This window comes from Apostichopus japonicus, chromosome 7 (assembly GCF_037975245.1).
Source record: "Apostichopus japonicus isolate 1M-3 chromosome 7, ASM3797524v1, whole genome shotgun sequence".
Classification (NCBI taxonomy): domain Eukaryota; kingdom Metazoa; phylum Echinodermata; class Holothuroidea; order Aspidochirotida; family Stichopodidae; genus Apostichopus; species Apostichopus japonicus.
Window position 1 is genome coordinate 9,269,655 of NC_092567.1, and position 13,895 is coordinate 9,283,549.

At 38.8% G+C, this 13,895-nt stretch overlaps 1 protein-coding gene and 1 long non-coding RNA gene across 2 annotated transcripts in view; both read left to right on the plus strand.

Moving 5' to 3' along the window:
* The window catches only part of LOC139970053 (uncharacterized), a 491,924-nt gene that overhangs the window by 52,940 nt on the left and 425,089 nt on the right, over window positions 1-13,895 (plus strand). The window lies entirely within an intron of this gene.
* LOC139969348 (uncharacterized) lies at window positions 23-8,794 on the plus strand. The gene is made up of 3 exons (XR_011793698.1): window positions 23-532; window positions 5,794-5,892; window positions 6,275-8,794. It is a non-coding gene; the product is annotated as an uncharacterized lncRNA (long non-coding RNA).

Below are 13,895 nucleotides of genomic sequence, written 5' to 3' on the forward strand. Positions count from 1 at the left end.
CATTGATTTTTTACATTATCACAAAAACTGAACTAACTGCCTAGAATTTATCTGCACTTATGATGCTGTCAGGTAGGTCTATTATCACCATTAATTATCAATTGGACTGTATTGACATTATGTTTTTGTGAATAAAGATTAGTACACACACCTTTTTCTTGAACGTCCTCGGAAGCAAAGGTTTGAAATCAACAGCAGGTCGTTGGTTAGGTGCGGCCCTGTCAATCTTTCGCTTCTAAAATCTGGCCCATTCATTCAAAAAGGTAGCCCACCCCTGGGCCCCGTTCCACAAAGACTAACTTACGCTTGATCTTAAGATCAAACTTAAGTTCGATTCTCATGCGATTTATCGTAGCGTAAGTTCGATCGTTAAGTAGGGTTCCACAAAATCAAACTTACGCTACGCATGATTTTAATTAATATTTGGTTAGTGGACGAGGCTACTTTGACCTTTCGTGACCTCAAATCACTTGTGTCTCCGAAGTTTTGACACGGCGAACAACCTGTCGGCGCATTATATGTCATCAAAATGGTGAGTAAATATCAGATAAATGTGTCAGAATAAACATTTAACCACAATCTTTACAAGAATAACCTTTGCCATATTTTATTGCATTGGTTCGTTGTGTGTTACGACTCAAAAACATTGAAAGATCGTCCGTTGACCGCATTTTATCTGCCAACTCGGTAGTCTTTGCGTACGTTAAATTAGTTTAATACAGGCAGTCAGTGTTATATGTAGGCTATGTACTAGAGCCTAGAGGAATACCCGGGACAACGTTAGGCCTGCCTACGTCTTTTCTAAAGTTTAGGCCTAGCAGTAACACAAATTTATTTGAGCAAATGACTACTGTATAAAGGATAAACTACATAAGTAAACGCCTGTAGTATTACACGGACGACTTAGGCTTAGTACTACAAGACTATACAGTATACTTAGGCCTATAACGGTACCCGGCTAATGATTACCAGTGGGATCATTGACTGATATTGATAAATTGTCACAATTTCGTACAAAGGAACTCTGTATGAAGTCCAGACTAAAAAGAGAGGTATAGTTATTGCACTTGCACCCCTTATATGCTTAATTCTGAACAAAAGTGAAAGTCACCTACCTAGCCTAACTTTTTTTTAATGTCCACAAAACAAAAATAAAAGCAGTAATAGCCTAGGTCTTCAGGGCCTAACCTACCCACACTAAAGTCTGAGTTGTATACCCTATGTTTCTTTTGGCTGAACTTGAGCTGACCGGGAGTTTACATCCTTATTGATGTAAATGATTTATTTTGGATTGTTTCAGTCTAGGCCTAAAGCATTGTTAAATCGGAAGTCGACATTTTGAAAGGCAACACTAGACCGGCAGCCCAGTGCACTTTGATCAAACGAACGAGGTACCAATATCTGAGTATTGGAACATTTGTGGAAAAAGCCAGTATATACAAAAGTGGATGTCTGCCGTGGTCGCTCTGCTGCATGTGGCCCCTGGGGCCGGTTAAAGGGGGCCCAAAAATGCATCTGATCAAACGAACGAGGTACCACTCGAAACCAATGTCAACTTAATGCATGAATGCCACATAGTACTGAATGGCCCATGCCAGACAAATTTTCTGCTGCAAAGGGCCCGCCAGACGCCCAAGAAGGGCCCCTAAAAAAAATGCATCTGATCAAACGAACGAGGTACCACTTGAAACCAATGTCAACTTAATGCATGAATGCCACAAAGTACTGAATGGCCTATGCCAGACAAATTTTCTGCTGCTAAGGGCCCGCCAGACGCCCCCAAATATGGCCCAAATGCCCATTAGCGTAGCATTGACCCAGATTAAATATGCAAGGTACCACTCAAAACCGGTTCGGAATGTTCGGGTTGATCTTACAGACTATGGAAATCATCATGCCAGACAAATTTTCTGCTACAAACGGGCTAACAGACACACTAAAAGAGGGCCCCCAAATGGGCCATGATCAATCATAGTTGGTACCACACAAAACCAATATTAAATGCAAAGGTACTTTCCACAGAGTAAAGAACTGCCAATGCAAGACAAATTTTCTTCTGCATAGGTCCCACTTGATGGAAAGTATAGGTGGCCCAATGCGGCCCTATATGGGCCTAATGAATTGTATATCGATGCAGACTATATGTGCCTTATGACATGACATTTGTAGCATTCCACAGAGTAAAGAAATGCCAATACAATACAAATTTTCTTCTGCAAAGTGCCCACCACATGTAAAAAAAATTATACAGTTTAAATAGTTAAGATACCACAAGAAACCAATCTATAACAATCAAGAACATCCTGAATTATTCAAATTCCTTCCCGCTACATAGGCCAATGGAATAATGAGATTAGTATACTAGTAGGTGTATCAATTACTGAACATTTCATTGAGCAAAACAAAAATGACGCGAACTCAGTCTTTGAGGGAGATCCTGACAGTTATAATGCATTCTCAAATCCATTCTTTTTCCTTTTATCCATTCTTTTTTCTTTTATCCAGTCAGTACTTTGTATCGTGAGCAGTGTTTAACTTGGCAGTTACTTTGTTTCGCTGGAAACACTGGAGCAGATTAAAATCAGTTTATGTATTGTAAATAAGAAACCCAAAATCATTTTGTATCTTGAAACACTGTTTACGTTAGCATTGTAAATCTACAAAGTTTAAAATCTTGAGAAAGAACGCTTAAGTGTCATCTTAAGACATACATGTAGTCGAACAAAAGAGATTGTTTTGTTTCTTAAGCTCAGACAAAGAAACAATTATCAAACAATGGTGAAAATGCTTTATAACGTGTACTTAACGCTAAAGGTTTGGGTTGAAACTGTCCAATATGGTTTTTGAAAGATACATAATTGAAGCATATAAATGTATATGTACCTTTATGCTAGGTACACTCTTTAAAGGACTTAAAATGCTAAGATTGAACAAACAAATACTGATATCACCACGTATGACTCCATTCCTTGATACAAAATATAAAATGAGTAATTGGCCTATATTACTCCATCTTGGTCTTTTAGAACTTCCATCATTACACTAATTCAATTCGAATAGCTTGTAACAAGTCCAACAAATAGATGTGGCATCCATTTTTCAGAAATATGAATGCTAGATGAGGGTTTTTGTTTTCATCTATGAAGGAATCTTTTACCTTTCAAGAAAGTCATCTTGCTAGTTTAAAATGTACTAAAATCATAATTGGCAAAGATAGTAACAAAAGATCACTATTACTCTGAACATGACACATGTTAGGTTCGAAGTATAAGAACTGAGAATTCATGTCTCTTGACAGTGATTAAACACTGGAGTGTGTGATGTAAAAAGACACTGCATTTGCCATTCAGACAGATCTCAAAAGAATCATTAGTAAGTTTATGAAAATTAAGTATTCCCATGAACTTGATTCTAAAAAGACATTGGAAGCTCAAATCTATGTTTCATTGTCGGAGTCATCACTCCAAGATGGTTCAGTACTTGAATCATCGGCATCAAACTCGGAAGCCACGTCTGGTCGGCTACTTTGAAAATCTTCGCTCAGTTCCCCCTCTTGGAATAGATGATCTGGGAGAGCCGGTCCCTCAAACCAGTCAGGGCTGTAGCACCCATTCTTGCTCTTCCAACCGTAGTTCTGTGGATCCGAGCCAGGCAAGACTCTTCCTCAGAGTGTTAGAATTATAATGTGGGGAACTGTAATTTTTGCCCAGGCCAGCAAATCCCAAAATATTTAGAGGCTTAGGTGAAAGTGTTATCTTTATTTTGCTTTGAGCAGCGAATAGCTAAATAAGATAAAACACTGGTCTTGTGTACAGTAACTCCAATTTATGCTGGAAACAATATAACCATGAGCTTAAAATGTCATGATACAAGGCACATATATCCAATTCTTTAGGCCCATATATAGGGCAACATTGGGCCACCTATTCTTTCTATCTGGTGGGACCTATGCAGAAGAAAATTTGTCTTGCATTGGCAGTTCTTTACTCTGTGGAAAGTACCTTTGCATTTAATATTGTTTTTGTGTGGTTCCAAACCGGTTTTGAGTGGTACCTTGCATATTTAATCTGGGTCAATGATACGATAATGGGCATTTTGGGCCATATTTGGGGGCGTCTGGCGGGCCCTTAGCAGTAGAAAATTTTCTGACATAGGCCATTCAATACTTTGTGGCATTCATGCATTAAGTTGACATTGGTTTCAAGTGGTACCTCGTTCGTTTGATCAATACATTTTATGGGCCCTTTTGGGGCGTCTGGCGGGCCCTTTGTAGCAGAAAATTTGTCTGGCATGATGATTTCCATAGTCTGTAAGATCAACCCGAGCATTCCAAACCGGTTTTGAGTGGTACCTTGCATATTTAGTCTGGGTCAATGCTACGCTAATGGGCATTTGGGCCATATTTGGGGGCGTCTGGCGGGCCCTTGGCAGCAGAAAATTTGTCTGGCATGGGCCATTCAGTACTTTGTGGCATCCATGCATTAAGTTGACATTGGTTTCAAGTGGTACCTCGTTCGTTTGATCAAATGCATTTTTATGGGCCCTTTTGGGGCGTCTGGCGGGCCCTTTGTAGCAGAAAATTTGTCTGGCATGATGATTTCCATAGTCTGTAAGATCAACCCGAACATTCCAAACCGGTTTTGAGTGGTACCTTGCATATTTAATCTGGGTCAATGCTACGCTAATGGGCATTTGGGCCATATTTGGGGGCGTCTGGCGGGCCCTTAGCAGCAGAAAATTTGTCTGGCATAGGCCATTCAGTACTTTGTGGCATTCATGCATTAAGTTGACATTGGTTTCAAGTGGTACCTCGTTCGTTTGATCAGATGCATTTTTTTAGGGGCCCTTCTTGGGCGTCTGGCGGGCCCTTTGCAGCAGAAAATTTGTCTGGCATGGGCCATTCAGTACTATGTGGCATTCATGCATTAAGTTGACATTGGTTTCGAGTGGTACCTCGTTCGTTTGATCAGATGCATTTTTGGGCCCCCTTTAACCGGCCCCAGGGGCCACATGCAGCAGAGCGACCACGGCAGACATCCACTTTTGTATATACTGGCTTTTTCCACAAATGTTCCAATACTCAGATATTGGTACCTCGTTCGTTTGATCAAAGTGCACTGGGCTGCCGGTCTACACTGCAGGTAAACAGGGCTTTTGTTATTATAGACCTTCCTTGCTAGGTGCACACAATGCAAGCAACTTTATCTGCCCACTTAGCCAAGGCCAGAGTAGCTAAGTCGAGCTGGGACTCTACTACAAAATACAAACACGTTTTAAGTGATCATATTTCAAGGGACATGGCTTGAGAAGTAATTACAATTAAAGCTGTTCAATGGGATGAGCAGCTGTGTGTGCTGCTTGCCTATAGCCATTGACTGTTGGAACTCAAAATAGAGGTCATGGGGTTTATCCTGGTATTACCAAGGCTGGCTCATTAAGTTTTGAGCACAGTGTTCTTGAGTCGTTAATGATAACTTGACAATTTTCACAGTAACCATTTTTCCTAGTCTAACTCAAAAGAAAGAAATCCAGGAAGAAAATTTTTCCCAGCAAGAAATGTTTATTCTTTGCCAGTTTGTCAAAGAAAATCGTGATAAATTGTTTGGTCGAGCTGGACATTGCTTCTGAACTAAAAATGAAGTGGTCAGATTTGAAGATTTTGGCCAAAAAATATCAAAGAGCTAAACATGCAACAGGTAAATAGCATTTATGGGCACCTCACATCCATCACATTTTTCTTGACACATAGTAAAATCCAAATTGATAAACAATGTTCATATCATTTTATTTTAGGTGGAGGGCCAGCAGCTGTATACAGCCCTGTTTACAAGGCCCTGCTCTGGGGACATCAAAGACCGACCCTTTGGCTGCTTTTTAAGCGAGTCATCACAGGTACAATTTATTTTTGATATACATGTTAAAAGACCCAATTTGAATTTGAGTACAAGAAGCCTATGGTTTTTGGTGGAGGTTAAAGGTCATTTGTGATCACCAGAAGTCAAATTGTGAAAGCCTAGAAAAACTTACAGCACTCCAACTTAATATCATGCACAATATGTTTTTGGTACCCTTGATGAATAATTTTGAAAAAGATAAAGGGAATAAAAAGGAAAAATAGTTACCTTTTTCCAAAGTAAAAAAAACCTTTCACAGAATTTTAAATTATATGCAATTATTCTATTGTTACATCTTATAAAGAGGACGGCATCCATAATGGAAGGGTTAAAGGAGTATCTTGTAATTGATCAATTGTTTTCATTTGCTCTATTCACAGGATTCACATGCACCAACAGAAATGTCACCAAACAGGCAGTCAACCCATGCCCCAACAGTTCATTCCAGGCCAAAGAAGCCAGTTATACTGTCTCACTGTTATAATTACACAGCCTACACTATAGTGTACTCTTCTACGTGGAATATAGGCCTATTGGTTTTTTTTACTAATGTAGCTTTATTGCATATACAAGTGAACTACTTCTTGAATAGGAAAACCATCAGAGAGGGAGTTGTAGATAATATTAATGATCAAGGATTGTACACTGCCTTTCCAACCATCTTTGAGTTGAATGTAATTTCTGAACCGTTCATTATGTAACAGCATTGTAGGTCAACTTTAGATACTTATTTTTAGCTTGTAAACTATCTGCCTTAGATATTAACTTTCTATCGGGTGTATACTACTGGAACTAAATTGATGGTCAACATAACTTAAATTTCTGCCCTTTTGCTAAGATCATGTGTAGTATCTGTTCTCTTTCGAGGGGAATGGTTATGCACACCCGACGATGATCACACAGTCACAGTTCCGATGCAAGGAGACTAGGGTTGAGAGCGGATCAGTCGTTCGGTAGTTTGGTGTTCGTGCCCAGGTTCTTTCCTGGGCGACTTTTTCTTAAAAAGTATATAACTTAAATAAAATTCAAAATGCGATTTAAAGTTATGTTAGAATGTCAGAACTGTTTTTTTTTTGCTCGAATGCATGTGGTATTTGAAAATGCAAAATGTTTGGTTGACATGACATTCATATTCTTTGCTGACACTATATACAGCCAAAACTAATTTGCCTCGTTTTAAGTAAACAAGGATAGGGGAAGAGTTTTGGTTCTATTTGCATGCCATCGCCAAGCAGACATCAAAGTTTGTTCTTGAGCTGGCTGTTGACATGCTCAATTTTGGCTTGTGTCCTTGTCTGAGCACTGCAATTAAAGACAGTGGCATAGGAAGGTACTTTTGATTGGGAGAGGCTGAAGACTGATGGCCGGCCTGGGGGAGGGTCTAGGGGGAGGGGGTGTCCCCCTCCCCTTTGGAATTTTTTTGCATTTCCAGGTGGCCTCAGATGAAATTTGGTGCAATATAGCACACTTCAACACCTACTCCATTCTGTAAATAATTTTGCATTTTCACCTGGCCTTTTGGTGCTTCAAATGGAATTTTTCTGCCAAAATGTTCTGAGTAAAATGACGAATGTTACATATCATTTATTGAGAAATGAAAAAGGGGTTTTCTGACTTGCGAAGCGGGGGGGCGGAATGATACTTCTGCCCCACCATATTTTTCACTGGGGGGCCCCAGCCCCCCTCCCCGGTTCCTACGCCCTTGATTAAAGAATAACTATAACTTTGAAGACAGCTGTTTATTTCATTGTTCACTATTAAGTAATTTATGTCTATTTTTGTCCGTATGGTGAACTACAATATACAGTAATAACTGATACTATTGAGTTTGCGATTTTGTGTGTGTGCTTTTTGGACAAATCGAAAGCGGTATATAAATAGATACCATATAGATATGATACCATACCTCGATATGTTTTGGTTTTTATAAGCTTACTTATTGAATGAGGTCTCTTCGAGTTCTGAATAGGCGTCATCAACCACGGCTGTAGAGGATAACCATAGTCCCCAAGAAGTATCCCTTGAAGTTGGTGGTCCTCAAACTGATTGCATGTCTACCTGTACAGCTAACAAATACATACTCATCCGGCCCATAGTTACAACCGCAGATTCCAGTCAATGTCCCATATACTGTACCCACAACCTGCGGAAATCCTGCTACCAAAATATCAATCCCTCGAGCCTTGGTCACAGAGGCTGGAGTGGTTAGGAACTGAATTTCATCATTTCGGATTTGAACCAATGCTCTTGTAACCCTCCTCAATGCCCGTGAGGCAGATGACTTGCTGCATCCGTGTATAGAGGCACACTCTGCTAAGGCACTTTTTGATCGTAATTCATGAAATCTTAGTGCATTGATAACCTGCAAACTGGCCGACAGAGCCCTACTTCTGTTGGTGGGATGTTCTAACTTGGCCAAATTCATACAGCCTAGCCTAGTATACCTTTATCTTTGGTATCATTACAAAGTTCAAAAGGCTGCCGTCTGTCTCTGAAAATTCTCTCTCTTGGTAGAATTCGACGATAAATTCGATAATTACGTTGTTGACCAGCTTGCTGATACAAATATAACGCCATTTGTGCACAAGTATATAAAATTTACATTTTATTACATCTACATGTAAACAGTAAGAAACTAAACAAATTGTATATCAATTGCTTACCATAGCAAAGTATCATACTTACGAATGATCTGGATCACTACTTAAAGTTACGCATGATCGGATCGAACTTACGCTTGATATCAAGCGTAAGTTTCTTTGTGGAACGGAGATAAGTTTGATATCAAACTTACGCTCGATCAGCTGACTTACGCACGATCGATCAAACTTAAGATCAAGCGTAACTCTTTGTGGAACGGGGCCCTGCTATAGGCCTATATCTGAGGCCCTGGGGTCATTCCTTGTACGACTTGGTGCAATATAATGTGCCCATTTCGAAGTAAATTTATTCACATATTGTTAGTTGTCATGGGTTCGAACAATTGAGGGGTATTCTATCCTGAAACATATGGCTGGGGTTCCAGTTCGCCGCATCATTTGTCAACTTGCACTGGGTTCTAATGTTCATGTCAATTGGAATCACTAATAAAAGAAATAATCCACCAAAAATGAAGGTCGCATGAACTTTATTGCAGATTTTCTGAGTGACGAATTTGTAATTTTCACCCGAAATACGCAACTATAGATGGCTGCTATCCAGCGTGGCAAGTGCAATCTCCAGCGATCTGGCAGGTATTGAAATCTGAAATTTTCTTGGTACGCTGCGCGCCAACCGATGGTGGCGCTCCGCTTAGATAGTACTTACGGCCGGAATACTCGAATCGATTACGTCCCCCCACGTTTCAAATCGGATTGACGCCCCTGTCTGGGGGGTATCAAAACCAGAAATTTTCTTCGACGCTGCGCGCCAACCTATGGTGGCGCTACACTTAGATAGTACTTCGCGCCCCCGGGTTAGAAAATCCTGGATACGCGCCTTATTATGGATGATCGAATTGTCCCTCGCGACCAAAATAGTATAAGCAATGCTATAACACATCACCTTTGACGATGTCATAAGAGGGATTGTCTGAAATACAGACTAAGCTTTTTTACAGATACAACTGTCTGGTTATAACATACATAGTCATATAGTTTATTGCGGTAGGTAGTCTACTGTAGTCGCTACGGTCTAAGACATGTTTGGTTACATGGATGAAAGTGCTACAGTATGTATAACATATAGACACTTAACTAGTTGATATTCTAACTTTAAGATATTGACATAAATATTCAGGTTTCTTTTCATTTGTCTTAAGTGATAGTTCAAGGTAGGTCACACCGTTAAACTAGGATATGATCTTCATTTCACCCGACATTCTTGAAATGGATGCAATGTTACGTGTTGTCAAGTGTCTACTTCCTGTTAGTCTAACAGTATACGTTAGAAACCCATGTGACGATATTACGAAGTCTCATCACCCTTTCATCATCCTTAGCTTTCTATTTTGTTCAACTTTCTGTTGCGGCGAGAGAACTACTTTTCCAAATTTACTATAAACTGTCCCTACTCCTCTCTTGCAACGCCTTTTCATTTGATATGGAACCATATCCATATGTGCCTAAATCAGCCATATCCGTTGTTGTATTACATTATTCATTTAACATGAAAATAAACCTTATGAAATAAATATATAAAAAAAACATAAATGTGTAGATAGATGTGTGCGCATAAATGAAGTGTTAATTAATGTAATCACACGTCGCACTTTAGGACATTCAGTTAACTTTAACGTAATTAAAGATAATCGGTCCAAAAAAATATATGTATTGACTAATTATCGTAATAGCATACTTTCTCTGGTTTGATTCGTTATTTTTATTAATGTAACAAATATTACGAAGAAACATGCTTAGATATTCTAATTGGGGGAGGGTTGGGGTGCTAAGTCCCCATTCTGAGTAACGACAATTATATTTAAAGATAAATTATTATTTGTCCAACGACAAGGACTTATTTGTCCAGTATGTATATATCTTCCAATACAACGTATACATTAGAAACCCTTGGGACTAGGTATGGTACAAATAACATGAGGCATGGTACGAATACATTAAAATAAATGAAGTCTCCCTTGCACGCTCGTACTTCAGCACTTTCGTCCTGTATCCTAATTATTGTTGTCCTTCTTTCTCTGCATGTAGACCCCTATATGCTCTCCTTATAGAAGTTGTTGCCTCGTGAATCAATGAGCATTCTTAATTTTAAAATAGAGAATATTCAGACAGATAAAAATAAATAAAGCGAAATGAATCTATCATGCTTCCAGTGTGTCTCTTCCACATCGTCTCAGTCAAAAATATTTTATTGGTGAAAATATTGATGCAGACTTTTCATCTCTAGAATCTTTAAGTCTGACGTAACTGCACGGAGCAATACAACAATCATTAAATGTGACTAGGTTCTAGTAGGTTGAGTAGTAATGGGATTTGAGGGATCCAGATTGATTATATTTCATTATTGATTTAGATTAATGCATATATACTGTACGTGACTGGTATAAATATGTGGGTCCAAGCAGGCTTATATATGAAAGGAGGTATCTGGGTTTAAGTTGAAACTAAGAAACAAATGGATTTTTTGAGGTAAGTTGAATCACCTTGATGTACATACTAGAAAAATTAAAGGAGAAGGTGATTACTTAAAAGTTTAACTTAAATATTCAATTTAAGGTTTTTATTTCATTTTTAAGAAACGCAGGGATGTGCTCACGCTGGGCGGCACTGGGCGGCCCCGCCCAGCACTAAAAATGACCGCCCAGCCCTGTCTTAAAAATCGTGAATCCCGCCCAGCACTATAAAATCCCGACATTCCTAACAATATATTCAACATAAATTGGGCTTAGCCTATGCGAAAATCATACAGAATATTAATGCATCAGTTACGCATGCGAGAAACATTACTTACGACTCTCAATCGGTCCCTTGTAAAATCTCTTTGAAACAAACTAATAATTTTTACCAGGTACGTAATATATTTCACTAAAAAAAATGTAAATTGTTAGCAAAACTAGTACATGTGTATGTGCTTAAAAAGCTACACAAGTGCCATTTGGCATCTGAGCACCTTCAAAATTCGAATTTCAAATTCAAATTTCTCAAAGGGGAGGGGGACACCCCCTTCTCCTTAGACCCCTCCCACAGGACGGCGATCAGTAGACAAGGCACTCAGGAAATCCTGGGCACATCCCTGGAAACGTCTTTTTTTCAACCATCTTCTGTGCGTACAGTAGTATGAATAAGCAGCAGCATTATGATACAAAAAAAGTCAACGGTGAATCTGAACTAATAGTGGTTTTAAAATATTTGTATTATTCCTTTCGTCTTTTGAATAACTGCTAAACAAAATTAATAAAAATTAGTATCACTAAGAAGTTTGGGCCTGAGTGGGAGGATAGGGGGTAGGGGTATGGGTGGGGGTTCAAAATACCTGGTAATGTGGTTGATTTTGTAAAAGTACCACCCGGCAAATTAACTATTGTTTCTTAATAATTATATTCAAGTGCTGACGACAATATAATGCAACATCCGGGCCTTGTATCCTCATATGGTTCCTATTGTTTTTAGTACTCTTGCCATCAGAACCATTCTATGTGTCTGTATCTTATAGTATAAGAAACACTCTGATGTAGTTGAGTCCAATTATTCCTTATTCCGAGCCAAGTCCGAGACCACTTGGTTCGAGTATGGTACTCTCGAGTCCGAACAGCGTTCTATAAAGTATATGAGCAACCTAAACCAAGTCCAGCTAATACATAGAGGCACAGCAATGTCGAGCTCACGCGGTTTCTGCCTATACTGGTCTAATAGACACACAGGGAGTATCGGTTACATAAACACACTCTAAATATTCCTTAATGTACAGACCGTTCCTTTCTGTTCTAAATGTGCCTTGCCTAACGTTAAACAGAGAGAGTCAACTATTGGAAAACTGATTATGTGCGCATGTACAAACTTCCAATTGAACATACACACACAGGGTAAATTTAGAAAGAAAACAGTATGTGCAGGGTTTATTATATTTCATGAGATTTTTTAATGTTAACAGATCTACAGTAGTCTATTTAATTCTCCCCTTGTGTCTCTTATTTTATGTGTTCATCATACAACTGAATTTCCTAAAAGTTCATGGATAGCTCTACAGGATCAACAATGATATAGAAACAGCATATCCAATACGAATGGGGAGGGTTGGGGGGGGGGGGGGTAACCAATATGATGCTATGTGGGCTAAGCAATATTTTGCATTATTTTTGCCGTTACGTCGATCCCAACCATGATGTTCTGGGGTCTATTTTTAAATAATGTCCTCTTTTCCCTTCTTGTAAGGAGTTCATCATAATGACGTCACTCAGTGTTTAATGACGTCACTCAGTGTTTAATGTCACTCAGTGTGTGATGACGTCACTCAGTGTTTAATGACGGCACTCAGTGTTTAATGACGTCACTCAGCGTGTAATGACGTCACTCAGTGTTTAATGATGTCACTCAGTGTTTGATGACGTCACTCAGTGTTTAATGACGTCACTCAGTGTTTAATGACTGCACTCAGTGTTTAATGACTGCACTCAGTGTTTAATGACGTCACTAAGTGTGTAATGACATCACTCAGTGTTTAATGACGTCACTCAATGTTTTTGACGTCACTCAGTGTTGTCTTCCCTTTAAAGCTGATGTTTATATTCATGTTGTTAAGTCCGTGCATCTAACATTGACGAGTCTGTCTCCTTTATTGACTTTAGGGTGTTCAATGTAGATGTGCGTTTACCTGCCAGGAATAGTTTACAGTGATATTTGTGAATATATATCATTCTTAATTATATATTTTTGCTTCGCCATATTATATTTTCCTGAAATTCAATTTCAAAATCTCATGAATATAATATTTCTCTTCCTTTCAGGCCTGTGACGGTTGGGGTAATCTACTAGGAGAAGAGGTAATAGAGACATATATTCATGTTCCTGTTAATTAGTAACGGTTATGTTAAGAAGAGACAAAGAGATATTAATTAATGTGGAACAAATAAATAAGACAAAAGAGTATTATACTTTGTTTCTCACAGGGGGGAAAGATTTATAATTTTCGTGTATCGAACAGGGAATTTAGATAAGCCAGTTACAAGTTTATATCTCGTAATGATGATAGCACTGTTCTCAATGTCAAGTTTAGATGCGGCCTGAATAATCTTCCTTCTGCACAGACAGTCAATGAAATGCTCAACAAAGAAACGGATAGTCTTTTAAATGCTACAAAGGTTTAGCCAGATGTTATGGAGCGTTACAAGCTACAAAGTAAAAGTATAATTATTCTAAATTCAGCTGCCAACCACCCCCCCCCCCAACTAGATGCTTAGTGATTAATTCATTTCACTCTGCTGATGTGCATATCATATCTGAATGGCATCCAGTACAATTTGTCATTGTTATGTTTCACACTGAGTTTTGGATTGCATCCAATGAA